This window comes from Gallinula chloropus, assembly GCF_964237585.1.
Source record: "Gallinula chloropus genome assembly, chromosome: 10".
NCBI classification, from domain to species: domain Eukaryota; kingdom Metazoa; phylum Chordata; class Aves; order Gruiformes; family Rallidae; genus Gallinula; species Gallinula chloropus.
In genome coordinates this window covers 20566303-20580124 of record NC_140095.1, presented here as the reverse complement: position 1 = coordinate 20580124, position 13822 = coordinate 20566303, and positions in this window count along the sequence as shown.

Below are 13822 nucleotides of genomic sequence, written 5' to 3'. Positions count from 1 at the left end.
CACACCCGTCGGTCTTCGACAGAGGGAGAGGAAAAAAAAAAGGAGAAAAAAAAGGAAAAAAAAAAGATTAAGAAAAAAAAAAAGGTGATTGTTAGTTTATTAATCTAGAACAAGAAACACTCTGCCTCCAGAAAAACCCACCCTCCTCATGGCCGGGGTTTACTCCTAGAAGTAATGTTTTGTTTTGTAAACTTGCTGAAGTGAAAACAAAACTCGACAATAAAAAGAATCCTATTGCAGGACCCTGTGCTGAAGCAGCTCTGAAAAGTGAGATTTCTCTTCTGTTCAACTCCCCCCCCCCCTCCCCACTGCTCACCCCCCCCCCCACCCCCAGCCCCGTCTCTCCAGCTCGACATCATTAAATTGAAATGCTGTTTGTAATGTTTTAGCGATCCAGGCTGTTTTTGTGAATAAAATGAATGCATGTTTTGTGTCATGATTTACAGCTTTGTTATTCCTCTCCCACCCCCCTTTCCCCACCCCCCCCCACCCCAAATCGCCCCTTCCTCCCTGCCTGCCCCATCATCCTGGCTGCGGCAACCGGCTCTGGCTGTGGTGGTGCTGGGTGATGGAGCAGAGTGGTGAGCAGCCCAGGGTGGGACAGTGTGATGAGCTGAGCTGGAGTTGTCCTGGCTGCTAAATCCAGGCAGTTAATCCCAGTAGGGCTGGGCTAAACCAGCCCTGGCTCCTCCTGGGGATGTTCCCTGGATTGACCTGCCTGGAGCTTTGCTGGGTAACACAGTGCCACTTGGTTTTGGTAAAACCATGGTGGATGTGCCATGGAGAGCCACAGTAAGGCTGGTTTCATCGGGCAAAGCCCAAACTGAGCTCCTGAAGGTGAGTGAGCTCCCAAGGCTCAGCTTTTCCAGGCTCAGAGGCTCCAGCTACCTCCTGCTGCTGAGCTCGGCTGGGCCAAGCGGGCAGCATCGCTGCTGGAGCCTGGGGTGCTGTGCTGGGCATTGTGCTGGGCAGGGGGTCTTATGGCCCCTTCCAGGCCATGGGTCTTCCAGCTCTGCGGGCAGGGTCATCCCAGGTAGGTCTGTGTGGCCCTGGCAGTGCTGGCCCTGCCTCAGAGGCAGGAGGTAGCCAGAGCCTTTGTCCCTGGCTGCAGCCAGTGTTTGGGACAGCATCTGCTGACCAGATGTGGGCCTGGAGGAGGAGGGGCAGGGGACGGGGACGCAGTGCGTGGGCTCCATCCCTGCTGGGCAGCAACCTGTTGGGACCGGCCAGAACGTGCTCCGAGGGCGGCTGTGGGAGGAGATACCACCCCTGGCAGTCACCCTCACAGATACCCCAGCAGCTTCTCTGGGGCACTCGGCCACGCCAGCAGCTCGGCCCCAGGGGGCCTGTGGGGATGACTGGAGCTTGTGGAGGTGGGGCAGAGCTGGGTTGGTGTGGTGAGGGACAAAGTGGAAGGCCCGTGGGACAGGTGGATGCTGCTCATGCCCTCGGATGCAGGGTGTGCCCAGCATGGGGTGGCCCTGGCAGGGGGCTGTGGAGTCTGGCTGGTCTTCTACAGCTGTGGGTAACTGTGTGGACCCCTGGTCCTGCCAGCAGCAGGGAGCCAGTCCTTACTCCTCATGAGGGAACCCATATGCAGACCCCCTCCTTGCTCTTTGCCAGCCCAGACTCCTGGGGGGGAGGGGGGGGAGTGCAGGCTGCAGGGGGGGGGTGGTGGGGGGCTGCTTCACTCCTTGTCTGGGCACTGCTGGAGCTGCTTGTGGGGCCAATTCCCACCACAGTGCTGGACTTGGTGCTGTGTGTGTTGGGAGGAGGCTGCTGTTGGTACAGGCCACCAGCACTGTGCTGTACTGGTGCTCTACATCTCCCCCCACCTCCACCAAGGACAGCAGTGTCCCCACCAGATGCTGACAGGGGAAGGGGTTTCAGGGGGGACAGGGAGCTGTTGGAGGGTACAACAAAAGGGCTACAAAGATGCTGAGGAGACCAGTCTGTGCAGGGAGGATGTGGGCATCAGGAGGGGATGAGGGGAGCAGCAGTTCCCCACGAGGGAAAACAGGTTTGGGAGAGAGGATGGAGCCAGAGGGAGGGTGGGCTTCAGCCCCTCCCTGTGAGCAGGACACAGGGCTGTGGCTGTGGAGTGGTGGGAGATGTGGTGCTGGGGCTGTGGGGTGGCCCCTCCAGCCCAACGGCACATCACCCCCGTGCTGGTCACCACCCGGCTGCACGTGCACCGGACGTCCCCGCGCTCACCAGAGGGTTCTGCCCAGTGAGGTCCTGTCCTTGTCACCCCCCTCAGCCGCGGTGCCACCTCAGGTGCAGCCCCCATGCCTGGCTGTCCCCATGCCTGGCTGTCCCCAGGGCCGCTGTCCCCAGGAGGCGCCGCAAGCGTGGGATGGTGACAAGGAGCTGGCACAGCACTGAGGGAGCACCCTGGGTGCAACCAGGAGGGCTGGCTGGGGGGTCGCTCTTAATTAGCATCCTCATTAAGCAGAGGCAGCAGAAGGGCATTGAAACCTGCCGCTGGCCTGAGGGTGTGTGTCCCAGAGGGTATGGCTGCCCCTGAGCCCCCCTTGGCCTCTCTGGGAGAAGATAGTGGCAGATGATGCCAGGAGGGGACAGACCCGAGCAGGCGGCTGGCACAGCAGCAGGGTGGCGATGCCAGAGCTGGTTTGGGTGGTGGAATCGCTCTGCCTGGGACAGCATTACATCTTCAGCCCCATGTCAGGGCTGGGCTGCAGCAGACCGAGGAGCCAGCACTGCTGTGCCAGCCCACATCCTGCCCCCCATCCCTCTCCACGGTGGGACCCAAATTTCCCCCACCTCGGGTCACAGCCCAGTGCAACGAGCTGGCGGCCGCTGGGTCCCTCTGTCCCCTGGGTTGCAATTAGCAGCCTGACCCTGGGCTGACCCCCCCACCCCCCCTCCCAGCGCAGGGATGGGGCAGGATGCAGGAAGCCCGAACAGAATGTGCTCCAGCCGTGCCGGATGACGAGCTCGCTGCGAGCGCCGGCGGCCAGGCCTGACCTCAGCCTGTGCCTGGTGCCATCCCTGCGCCCCGCGGGGGGCTCAGTGCTGCAGCGAGGGGGCTGGTGGGATGAGGAGGGGCTGCCAGGGGAGCCTGTCAGGTCCTTGGTGGTAGGACGGGAGCAGGCAGGAGCATGGAGACCCGGTTGCTGCTGGGTGACCCAGTGGTTCGCCCCGAGGGCAGGAGGCTGGTAGTGGGTTGGAGTGGTGGGATCTGCTCAGGCTGGTTTGGTAGGGACATTGCACAGCCTGGGGGGGTGTGGGGCTGGGGCAGGGGTTGGCCAGCCCCCCACGCCAGGCATGAAGGGCATCTAGCATCTCCTGCAAGGCTGGGACAAGTCTCAGACCCCCTGGGGCTGAGCGAACAGAGGCTTCCTTGGGGGTTTTGGCACCCCCACCGTGGCTGGGCTTGGCTGACAAAGGTCTGCTGGGGGTAACCATGTCCTTGGGGGTCACTCATGCCCCCCACCAGGCACATGCAGCTGGGGGGGATGCTCACCACCACCTGACTTGCTGTGTTCAGCCTGTCTGGTCATCTTCAAGGCTGGATGGAGCCAGGGGCTGCTGGGCCAGCTTGGTTGGGAGCATTAAACTCCATAACCTCCCTGGGTTCAGTGCCTTGCAGATGGGCTGGTGACACTCCCTGGGTCACACACCTCCTGGGAACTTTCCAGCCCCACATCTCAGCCCTTGGATGAAGTTTTTAAACTCAAACTAAGGGCTCCTCACCCATTTGTAGCTTCTCCTCTGGGAATGAGCACTGCATTGGCTCCTTTCCCCAGAAATTCCCTGTGCTGTGGGATGGGGGAATCAGGAGGGTCTCCCTAGGACTCTGGGACACTGTGCTCATGTCTGCCTGTACCAGAGCAAGCCTGGAAAGGGCTTTTCTCAGGGAAGAGGAACCATGGGACATCCTTCATCACCTGAAGGCTTGACACCCACATCACATCACCCCTGGGACTTCCAGACTTCCTGGTCTATCACCACGTGCCAAGATCTCTGAGCTGGAGCAGGAGGATGTTCAACTGGCAGCATCCTTGGAAAGGATGACACCCATTCCTGCATCCCACCAGCCTACACTGAGATGAGCTGGGTGCCTAGTAAGGCAAAGCCATGTCTCCAGCTGGCCAAGCACCCTAGCTGATGGCTCTGCAGGAGCTTGGGGACTTTGTGGCAGCCATGGTCAGGTGGCTTCTCTAGCTGGGGCTGCACAGCCACTGCCAAAGCTCCTCCTTCCCCAGGGACCAGTGTGCCATCAGACTGAGCCCCCTGCACACAGCTCAGCGATGCTGTCCCTGGGGAGGAGGTTGTCACGGTCAGGGGTCTCAGCCCCAATCCCTGCCCCCCAAGGAGTGGATGACTGCTCAGGGTGTGCTGGTTGTGCTTGCAGGAAGGACACCTCTTGCACCCCCAGCTCCTTCAGCCCCAGCAGAATACCTTCAGCACCCCCACATCTGTGGGCACCGAGGACTGCCTGGCCATGGCATCTCTTTCTAACCAGGAACAGTGCTCCATCCTTCCCAAGGAGCACGTGTTCCCCCCTCCCTGAGCAGGGCTGTGGCTGCTCTGCTCTCCCAGCCAGTGTCTACTGGCTGCAGAGCCCCCGCCAAGCTCCCGCGTAGTCGGGCGCTGGCTGCCGTGCCAAGGCCGGCTCCAGCACTGTGTCAGGATGTTTTAAGGCCAGAGCAGTCAGGATTTGTGAGAAATAGGTCGGCCTGTGACAGCAGAAGGAGGCTACTCAGTGCAAGACGCCGTGTTATCGGGCAGGGGAGGGAGCGGCTGGCGCGGCATTAGCCTTCAGCCTCTGGGTGAGGATGGGTGAATGACAGCAGATGAACAGGGGCTTAGCAGAGGCGACAAGTACCAGGCTGAGCTGGGGAGTGGTGTTTGCAGCCTGGAACCTGCCTCCCCCTTGGCCAGACACAGGCACCTCCAGCCCTGGTGAAGCATCAGTCTGTGGGGGTCCCCACACCAGGGTGCTGCACGTGGAGATGGTGGCAGCAGGGACACAAGAGCAGGTGCCCTGTCCTTGTTCCCCCAGCCAGCTCTCCAACCCCAGGGCTTCTGGTGGTGGAGCTGCTGCTGGCCCGTGTGTCGTGGGCAAAGCCAGGAGCCAGCAGTGCACAGGGTGGGTTACACCAAACCCAGGGAAGGGGCAAGAACAGAGTGGGCATGGATGAGACCTCCCAGGTTATTGACTTCTTTCTCCTTGAGGTGCCAGGGGGTGACACTGATGTCCTACCCTTGCCCATCCTCCTCCTGGCTATGAGGAATGGTGCCCAGCACGTCTCACCTTCTGCCAGGAGGGTTCCCCACGGGCAAGAACAAGGCAGCAGGACAACCTCTCCTCTCACCTGCCATGACACAGCAGCAATTCTTCTGTGTCCCCTCTCCTGCCCTTGCCATTGTGGGGGAGACCCTCCTGTCTCGAGGTCTTTACCTCACTCACTCACCCTGTTCTTTTAGAACTCCATCTGTTGTGGGTAGTGACACCCCCTCCAGCAGTGGCACAGCCAGGAGCATCCCCACCACTGGCAAACTTCATTTTCCAGAGCCAAGAGTGAGCCAGCCAGAAGATCACTGTCCATGAAGGCCTCAGAGGTCCTGCACCTTTCTCCTGTGGAGCTGGATCATGCCCAACCCTGGCAGAGAGCAGGAGCCCTCGGAGCAGCTCAGCTCCTCTCAGCTGTGCCCTGTGCCCCTCTGGATGCTCCTGGTAACATGGTTGTGGTATCACCACCACTGGCATCCCTCTGCATTGCTGTCGTGAGCAGGGTGCACAGGGTGGGTTGTGCCAAACCCAGGAACAGGGTGGGGATGGATGAGACCTCCTGGATTATTGACTTCTTTCTCCTTGAGGTGCCAGGTGGTGACACCGGTGTCCTAGCCTGTTACCGGTGACCTGGGCACCACGTCAGTGGGAGATGCTCCCCCAGCAAGGCTCTGCACCCTGCCTGCTGGATCAGGAGAGATCCTTTGCCCCACTGGTAGGTCTGGAGGCTTTGCTCTGGGTTTATCCCAGCACTTCCAACCTGGAGCAGGTGGGGTGAAACCAGAGCCCCCTTGCATGCTCCCCAGTCCCTGCAGTGAGGCAGGGAGGTGTGGGTGCAGGGCTTGCTCCTGCTTGCTCTTGCCTGCCCTGAGGTGAATCGTGACCTTTCTCCACCAAAACAGCCACAGGGGAAGCATAAACTGCTGTAACTACGTGCATGTGTATCTGGGGCTCCCCCCAGCCCAAAGCTCCAGTCGTGAAGTGCCTCATCTCACTGTTTCCCCCTCCCATCTCTCCTGGAGCGTGGCCTCTGTCCCTTGCAGAAGCAGCAGGAGGGTGACAGGAGGGGTTCTGGGCAACCAAGGAGACACTGCAGCTCCTGGGAGCTCCAGGGACACAGAGCTGGGGGACGTGTCCAGGGCAGGGCAAGGTGTGAGGGGAGAGAGACAGAGAAAACACCTGTCTGTCAGGTAGAGAGGAAAGGGCAGGAGAAGAGGAAGCAGCTGGGGGGGAAGAAGAGACATGGCAGGGATGGGAGACCTTGGAGAAAACCCAATCTGCTGGGTGGAGAGCACGAGGAAGGTCATGGTGCCCCCCACATCCCACCAAGTCCCACTGCGAGTGGGGCTGTTGGGGACGCAGGATACAGGTGAGATGGGCAGCATGACTTGAGCTGGGCCTGAGGAACACCCATGGGCATCTCCATGGATGGGTGCAGCCCTGCTCCCTGGACAGCAGACCCTGGGGGAGGCTTGGAGCTCCAGTGGGCTCTCCAGCACAGCACAGAGCTGCCGGCTCTGTCCTCCCACCTCCATTTCCTTCCGTCTCCAGACTGTTTATCCGCTTGGATTTCAAGCTGTGTGCACAGCCCCACGCTCACCCCCTTGGCTGGACACGGCCAGCAAGAGGAATGCGACCAGGCAGGTTTGTGCAAACACAGGCACTGCGTGGTCCCCCCTCTGCCTTTAGTCTGGTAAGCAAAATCAGCATCTAATCCAGATCAAACAGGACTTTAGCTCCTGTCAAAGGACTGATCCCCTACTCTGGCCAGGCTGTGGTATTTAAAGGGACACGGCCAGGTTAAGTACAGCTGGAAACAAAGGGGGTGGGAAAATCGTCATCATGAAAATAACAACAGCAAAAGCTGGGAAGGATTAGTGGGAAGAGGGGCTGTAATGAAATAGGACTGCCAAGGAAAACTGTGGTTAATGGAGACATCTCCCCGGAGCATTTGAAACCTCAGGTAGTGGAGGAGGAGGGAAGAGATCAGTGAAACCACTCAGGAACCAGCAGCAAGACAGAGCAGGATCAGGGCAGGATCTCTCCTCTCCTCTCCTCTCCTCTCCTCTCCTCTCCTCTCCTCTCCTCTCCTCTCCTCTCCTCTCCTCTCCTCTCCTCTCCTCTCCTCTCCTCTCCTCTCCTCTCCTCTCCTCTCCTCTCCTCTCCTCTCCTCTCCTCTCCTCTCCTCTCCTCTCCTCTCCTCTCCTCTCCTCTCCTCTCCTCTCCTCTCCTCTCCTCTCCTCTCCTCTCCTCTCCTCTCCTCTCCTCTCCTCTCCTCTCCTCTCCTCTCCTCTCCTCTCCTCTCCTCTCCTCTCCTCTCCTCTCCTCTCCTCTCCTCTCCTCTCCTCTCCTCTCCTCTCCTCTCCTCTCCTCTCCTCTCCTCTCCTCTCCTCTCCTCTCCTCTCCTCTCCTCTCCTCTCCTCTCCTCTCCTCTCCTCTCCTCTCCTCTCCTCTCCTCTCCTCTCCTCTCCTCTCCTCTCCTCTCCTCTCCTCTCCTCTCCTCTCCTCTCCTCTCCTCTCCTCTCCTCTCCTCTCCTCTCCTCTCCTCTCCTCTCCTCTCCTCTCCTCTCCTCTCCTCCTGGGATGGCTCCTGGGGCTGGCACAGCCCCGCCGTGCCGCAGGACCCAGATAGGATTTAGCCACCCGACTTCTCCTGACCTTAATAACCGGTGCTGACTTAACTGGGAGTCTGGTGGCTAAACCCCTCGTGAGTCTGGAAGTGCAGGAGACAGTGTCACAAGTAATTTATTCCACGCATCTCTCAGCCTCCTAAACTTGGGGAAGCCGGTTCTTAGCGCAGATCCCAGCGCTGTGCAGCCCTGCTCAGGCAGTTCTGCAGCAGATTTGCTCTATGCTCTGTTTTTTTCTCCTCTGCCCCCCTCCCTCTGCAGCCACTGGCTAGCCCAGGCTGGAGAGCAAAGCCCTGCTCAGTTCCTGCTCCCAGGAACCAGCCCAGGAGCAAAGCCCCCGCTGCTCACAGCACCACGGAGCATCTTTCTGGCTGTGGACTAGTTCCAGGTCAGCCACCTTCCAAAGAGGAGAAAGATGCCCCAAAAATTGTGACTGGGACAGGTATGGCCCCTACAAGCAAGGTCTGGATCACATGGGGGTGCTGCAGATGGATACTGCATCCTGGGGACCTTGGTGTGTCTTGGTGGATGCCAGGGGCCAGATGCAGCTCTCCTGCCTCATCCCAAATCACTGTTCTGGTGTGTGGAGGTTGGAAGACCAGGGGAAACTCTTCAGACAGGCTCTGTGGTGCAGGGGGGTGGTGCAAAGGGAGCCAAGGGTAAGGGGAGGAAGGTGGTTCCCTCCACTGGATGTGCCTCGTGGCAGCCTTGCCCAAGCCTTTCCTGGGGCTTTTGGCCCTGCTCAGAGCCAAAAAGCTGCAGGCAGACAGGGACTTCTCAGACACAGACCCCTGGGCAGAGGTGTCCAGCCCCAGCATCCCCATGATGCCTGGCCAGGAGAGAGTGGCCAGCACCCGAGTGTGCAGCCCCCAATCCTCTGACCTGAGGGTTTCTCACACCTCCATCCCTGCTCTCTGCTGTGAGCTGCATGGCTGCTACACCCCGTGCACCCCGTTAGGGATGTGAGTTCCAACCCAACCCACGGGCCTGGACCCCGCAGTGACCCCGCTGCGGCTGCTCCCGCCCTGCCCGCAGCCTCTGCTGTGCCATGGGGGTGCTGAGGGCACCGCTGGCTGCTGCAGTGGGGGTGCAGGCAGGTCGGGGTGCAGGCTCACCCGTGGGCTGGGGGTGGTGGGCTGGGGGTTGGGTTTGGCAGCTGGGGCTGGCCATCCTCCCTGCAGCACGGGACAGACCTCTGCGGCGGGAGGGTTCAGGCTGGGTGACAGCCACTGCCGCAGTCTGAACACCATATTCATATTCCAGTCGCAGGTTTTTTGGCATCTTTCCCCTCTTTGGAGGTGGCAGAGCTCCAGGAGGGGAGGGTAAACAGTGAAATGGACCTAACCTGCCATGCCTGTGCTGCTCTGGTTACCTCAGAGGAGCTTACCAGCTGTCCCCAGTCACGTCTGAGAAGAGCAGAGCTGAACCAACACCCCAGCACAAACTGGGCTGTTGCATCTCCTGCCTGGGAGCCTTTTTGTTCCTCCCACCAAAGGGCAGGTGGGTCACAGCCTGTCCCATCTAGTCTGGGCAAGTCCTGCTGGCCCAGGCAGGGGTGGATGTGGCTTTGCTGCCCAGCATGGGATGGTTGTGAGCCCAGCGCTGGCTGCAGGGAGCTGGAGACCTGCCCCAAGGCACAGGGCTGGGGAGGCAGCCAGCAGAGCCTGCAAGCCCTGCCTGTGCCTGGGGCTCCTGGACAGGTGCTGCCCTAAAACACGGGGATCAATCTCATCAAATCACCAAATCATTGAATCACAGACAGCCTTGGGTTGGAAGGGACCTGGATCAGGATGCTCAGAGCTTCATCAAGCCTGACCTTGAATGTCTCCAGGGCTGGGGCTTCCAACACCTCTCTGGGCACCCTCTGCCAGTGTCTCACCACACTCAGAGTGAAGAACTTCTTCCTAAGGTCTCATCTAAACCTGCCCTGCTCTAGTTTAAACCATTGCCCCTTGTCCTATCACGCCATGTCCTTACAAACAGCCCTGCCCAGCTTTCCTGTAGGTCCTTCAGGGACTGGAAGGGGGTCTAAGGTCTCCCTTGAGCCTCCAGGCTGAACCAGCCCAACTCTCTCAGCCTGTCTTTGTAGGAGAGGTGCTCCAGCCTTCAGATCATCTTCCTGGCCTCTGGACCTGCTCCAAGAGGTCCATGTCCTTGTTGTGCTGAGGGCTCCAGAGCTGGACACAGCACTGCAGGTGAGGTCTCCCCAGAGCAGAGTAGAGAGGGAGAATCCCCTCTCTCAATCTGCTGCCCACACTTCTTGTGATGCAGCCCAGGATGCAGTTGGCCTTCTGGGCTGTGAGTGCACAGTGTGGGCTCATGTCCAGCTTTACGTCCATCACTCCTTCCATCAGGACTTCCAAGTCCTTTGCCACAGGGCTGTTCTCTATGACATCATCCCCCAGCCCTGTGTTGATAACAAGGATTGTCCCAACCCATGTGCAGGACCTTGCACTTGTCCTTATTGAACTTCATGAGGTTTGCATGGACCCACCTCTCTAGCTGGTTCAGCATCCCATCCCTCCAGTGTGCCAACCACAGACTTGTGGTGTCAGCTGTAAACTTGCTGAGGGTTTGAGGATATAGCTCAGAAAATCTGAGGATATAGCTAAGGAGATGCTGTTGTTGTCTCACCCATGGTCAACACAGCTGTTGAGGCTGGAGTTTGTCACCCTCAACCCAATGCCTGCCTTTACCAGGCAGCCCCTGCCTCCTTCTGCCTGTTGAGCTTGGCTAGGAAATGAAACAATCCTGATGGAGGAAGCTGCCCTGTTTGTATCATGGGTGCACAAAGGGCTGGCATCACCCCTCACATCCCTCAGGAGGGAGCCAGGAGGGTGACCAGCACAGACATTTCGGTGGCTAGGTGTGTGGCTGAGCACCTGAGAAGCTGGTGCTTGACTGATCTGATGGAGAGATCAGAGCAAGGAAAGCCAGGAAGAAGGGAAGAAACCATCATCCCAAACCCATCCTGCAAAGTGCTTGAGCCACACAAAGCTGGCTGGGGGCATCTCCTACCTACTTGCCCTGCCTGCTTGCCTTCCCCATGAGAGGGCATGGCTGGTCCTCTGCTTCCCACAGCCTGCCCCTCCAGCTTTCCAGAGGTTGAGCATATCCTGTGGCATCAGCAGCCTGCAAGAACCCATTTCCAGGGGCTGATCATGCACCCAAAGCTGTGTGCATCGCTGCTGGAAACAGAGTGGTCCCTCCACGCCCGTCCCTGTTTCAGGCAAGGCAGTGGGGAAGCTCCACGGGTCCTGCTGGATGGACAGACTGTGTTCTCAGAAGTGACGGTGCAGTTTTTGCTCAGATTTTGGAGAGGAAGAGGCAGTGTGACTCAGCCATGAGGCACGGAGGATTTCAAGCAGGCAGCTGATGAGTGGCAGCAAGCACACAGGGGCTGTGAGCGTGAGTGGGGTTGTGTTGTTTGAGATGTTAAACCAAAACCCAGGGCAATAATCCCTTTGGGTCAACCCAAAATGAACTGTTCTATGTATTCTACCTGACACAAAAAAGTGTTGTTTGGACAGGAGGAGGCACTTGGGTTTATTCACTACTGATGTAACCCGGATGGATGATGAGTGAGGAGTTTCAGAGTTCCCCCCAAAACCACAGAAGTGGAAACAAACCACTTTGGTTATTCCCAAGTAAGAGATGCCCCTTGTCCTTGCACATGGAGCCCAAATCAACAAATAGTCACAGTCTCTCTGAAACCAGAGATTTTGGTGGATAAACTATTAGAGTGCACAATTCCAGCCTGGCTGCCCAGTTGGGAAGCTGGGGATGGATCCATGACAGCATCTGCTCTTCCATCAGCAGCAGCCAGAGGATGCAGAGTGCTGAGCCACCTTCACTGTGTGTGCTGCTGCCATCCTGCTCAGTGGGATGGCTGGTTGCACAGCCATAGTCCTCCAGCCAGGACAGAGGCTTGACTTGCTTGTGTTGGGTAGTTCACCCTGATGCTGCAGATTCCAGTCACAGAACCACAGACCAGTCAGGGTTGGCAGGGACCTCTGGAGATCACCCTGTGATCCAGAGCAGGGTCCCCTCGAGCAGGCTGCACAGAGCAGCATCCAGGATCATAGGGTTTGAATGTCTCCAGAGATGGAGACTCCCCAACCTCTCTGGGCAGCCTGGCCCAGGGCTCAGGCACCCACAGACCTTCCCATGGTCAGGTTCGTGCCCATTGCCCCTTGTCCTGTCACTGGGCACCACTGGACACAGACTGACCCATCCTCCTAACCCCACCCCTCAAGTATTGATCAGCATTGATAAGTTTCCCCCTCAGTCTTCTCTGGGCTAAAAAGCCCCAAGTCCCTCAGCCTCTCTTTGTAAGAGAGATGTTCTAGTCCCCTCAGCATCTTTGTAGCCCTATGAAGCCTCCAGGCCATACAAAGTTTAGGAGCTGAGAAGCAGAGGCAGGGCTGGTTAGGACGTGCTGTGACTCTGGCTGGGAGGAAGAGTGTAGAGCCACCACTGTTAGGGTGTGCAGTACGTGGGACCCCTGCTCACCCTTCCCAGAATGTGCATCTCCACCGTGGCACGTCCCAGCAGAGACACCCCACACCTTGGCACCTCCAGCTCTCCAGCTCCCTGCCACAGCACCTGGTGAGCAAGCAGGACCCTGAGTGTGTCACCACCTCGTGGGGCTGCAACTCCCTCACGTCCTTCTGGAGTATTTCTTCAGCCTATTTTCAGTGCCTGTGTTGGCAGGGTGCAGTTCTGAGCTCCCTGGGGGCTCTCAGCCAGGCAGAACGTGGCCCATTGTGGGGAAGCTCCTACCTGCCCTCTCCCCATCCTCCTGGCTCAGCTTCGTGGCTGCAGCTCTGCCTCCCTTCCCCAAGGTGCAGTTGGACCGGGCAGACCTTTTGGATGGCTCCATAAGCAGGACCAGAGCACCAGAGCCACCCGGGGTGTCCTCCACACAGCTCCCTGCCCTCTCCCCTTGCCCAGGGGGACCTCCCATAGCCTCCCTCCCTTGTGCTCCTCTTCCTTCGCGCCGCTTATGCAACCAGCTTTGGAAGCAAAGGAGAAGGACAGAAGGAAGAAGTGGCTCTGCCAGTGAGAGCGGCAGTGGGCAGGTAGGGCCCAGCGGAGAGCTGTGTCGCAAGGCTGATGGCTGATAAGATGCCGGGTCCTGCTCCGATGGCCTCGGGAGAGGGAAGCGCTGCGCTGTGAAGCTATGGAAACGGCCAGGCTGGGTGCGAAGCTGTAATTGGGCCACCTCGCATCGCGGCCGCGCAGGCAGGTAACGCCGGCATCTTCCGTGTGCGGCGAGCCGCGCGGCAAAACTTGCTCCCTTGGAAGCAGCAGCGGCAAAAGCTCTGCTGGCAGCTGCCCCCCCTGGCTGTGTAACCCACCCCCCACCCCAAACCCTCTTTCCTCCTCTTTCCCAGCCCCCCTGCTCTGCCTTTGAGCCCCCTTCGGTGGCGTGACGGCCGCATCCACCCCGCGCCAAGGTCACGCTTAAAAGCATTGGCCATGGCTGGAGGTGGGAGGGAGGGAGGCAGAGGCGCCGCGCGAGTCGCACGGCGTCGGAAGGAGTTGTGGCCGGGGCGAAGCTCCCCAGCGCCCTGCGAGGACGGGGGGCTCGGGCAGCCTTTCATTACTTGCCAAGAAACGTAAGCCCAGAGGCCCGTGAAATTGTCAGGATGTGTGAAATCAGGCGCTGCCGGGCCGCGCGCGCACGGCCGCCTGAAATATTTAACGCCTCGATTATACAACGTGGGGATTGAAAACGCTGCTGTGGGCACAGACCTGCAGCTCCGGGGAGTGATAGGGGGGGTTAGGGGTGGGTTTGGGGTTTGGGTTCTTGGCAGTGGTGGTGCCAGCGGGGAGGTGTGTGTGTGTGTGGGGGGGATGCTGCGTGGGGGCAGCGCGGGAGGCAGCGCGGGAGGCACTGAGGCGACGAGTGGCTCCTGCTCTGGAGCCT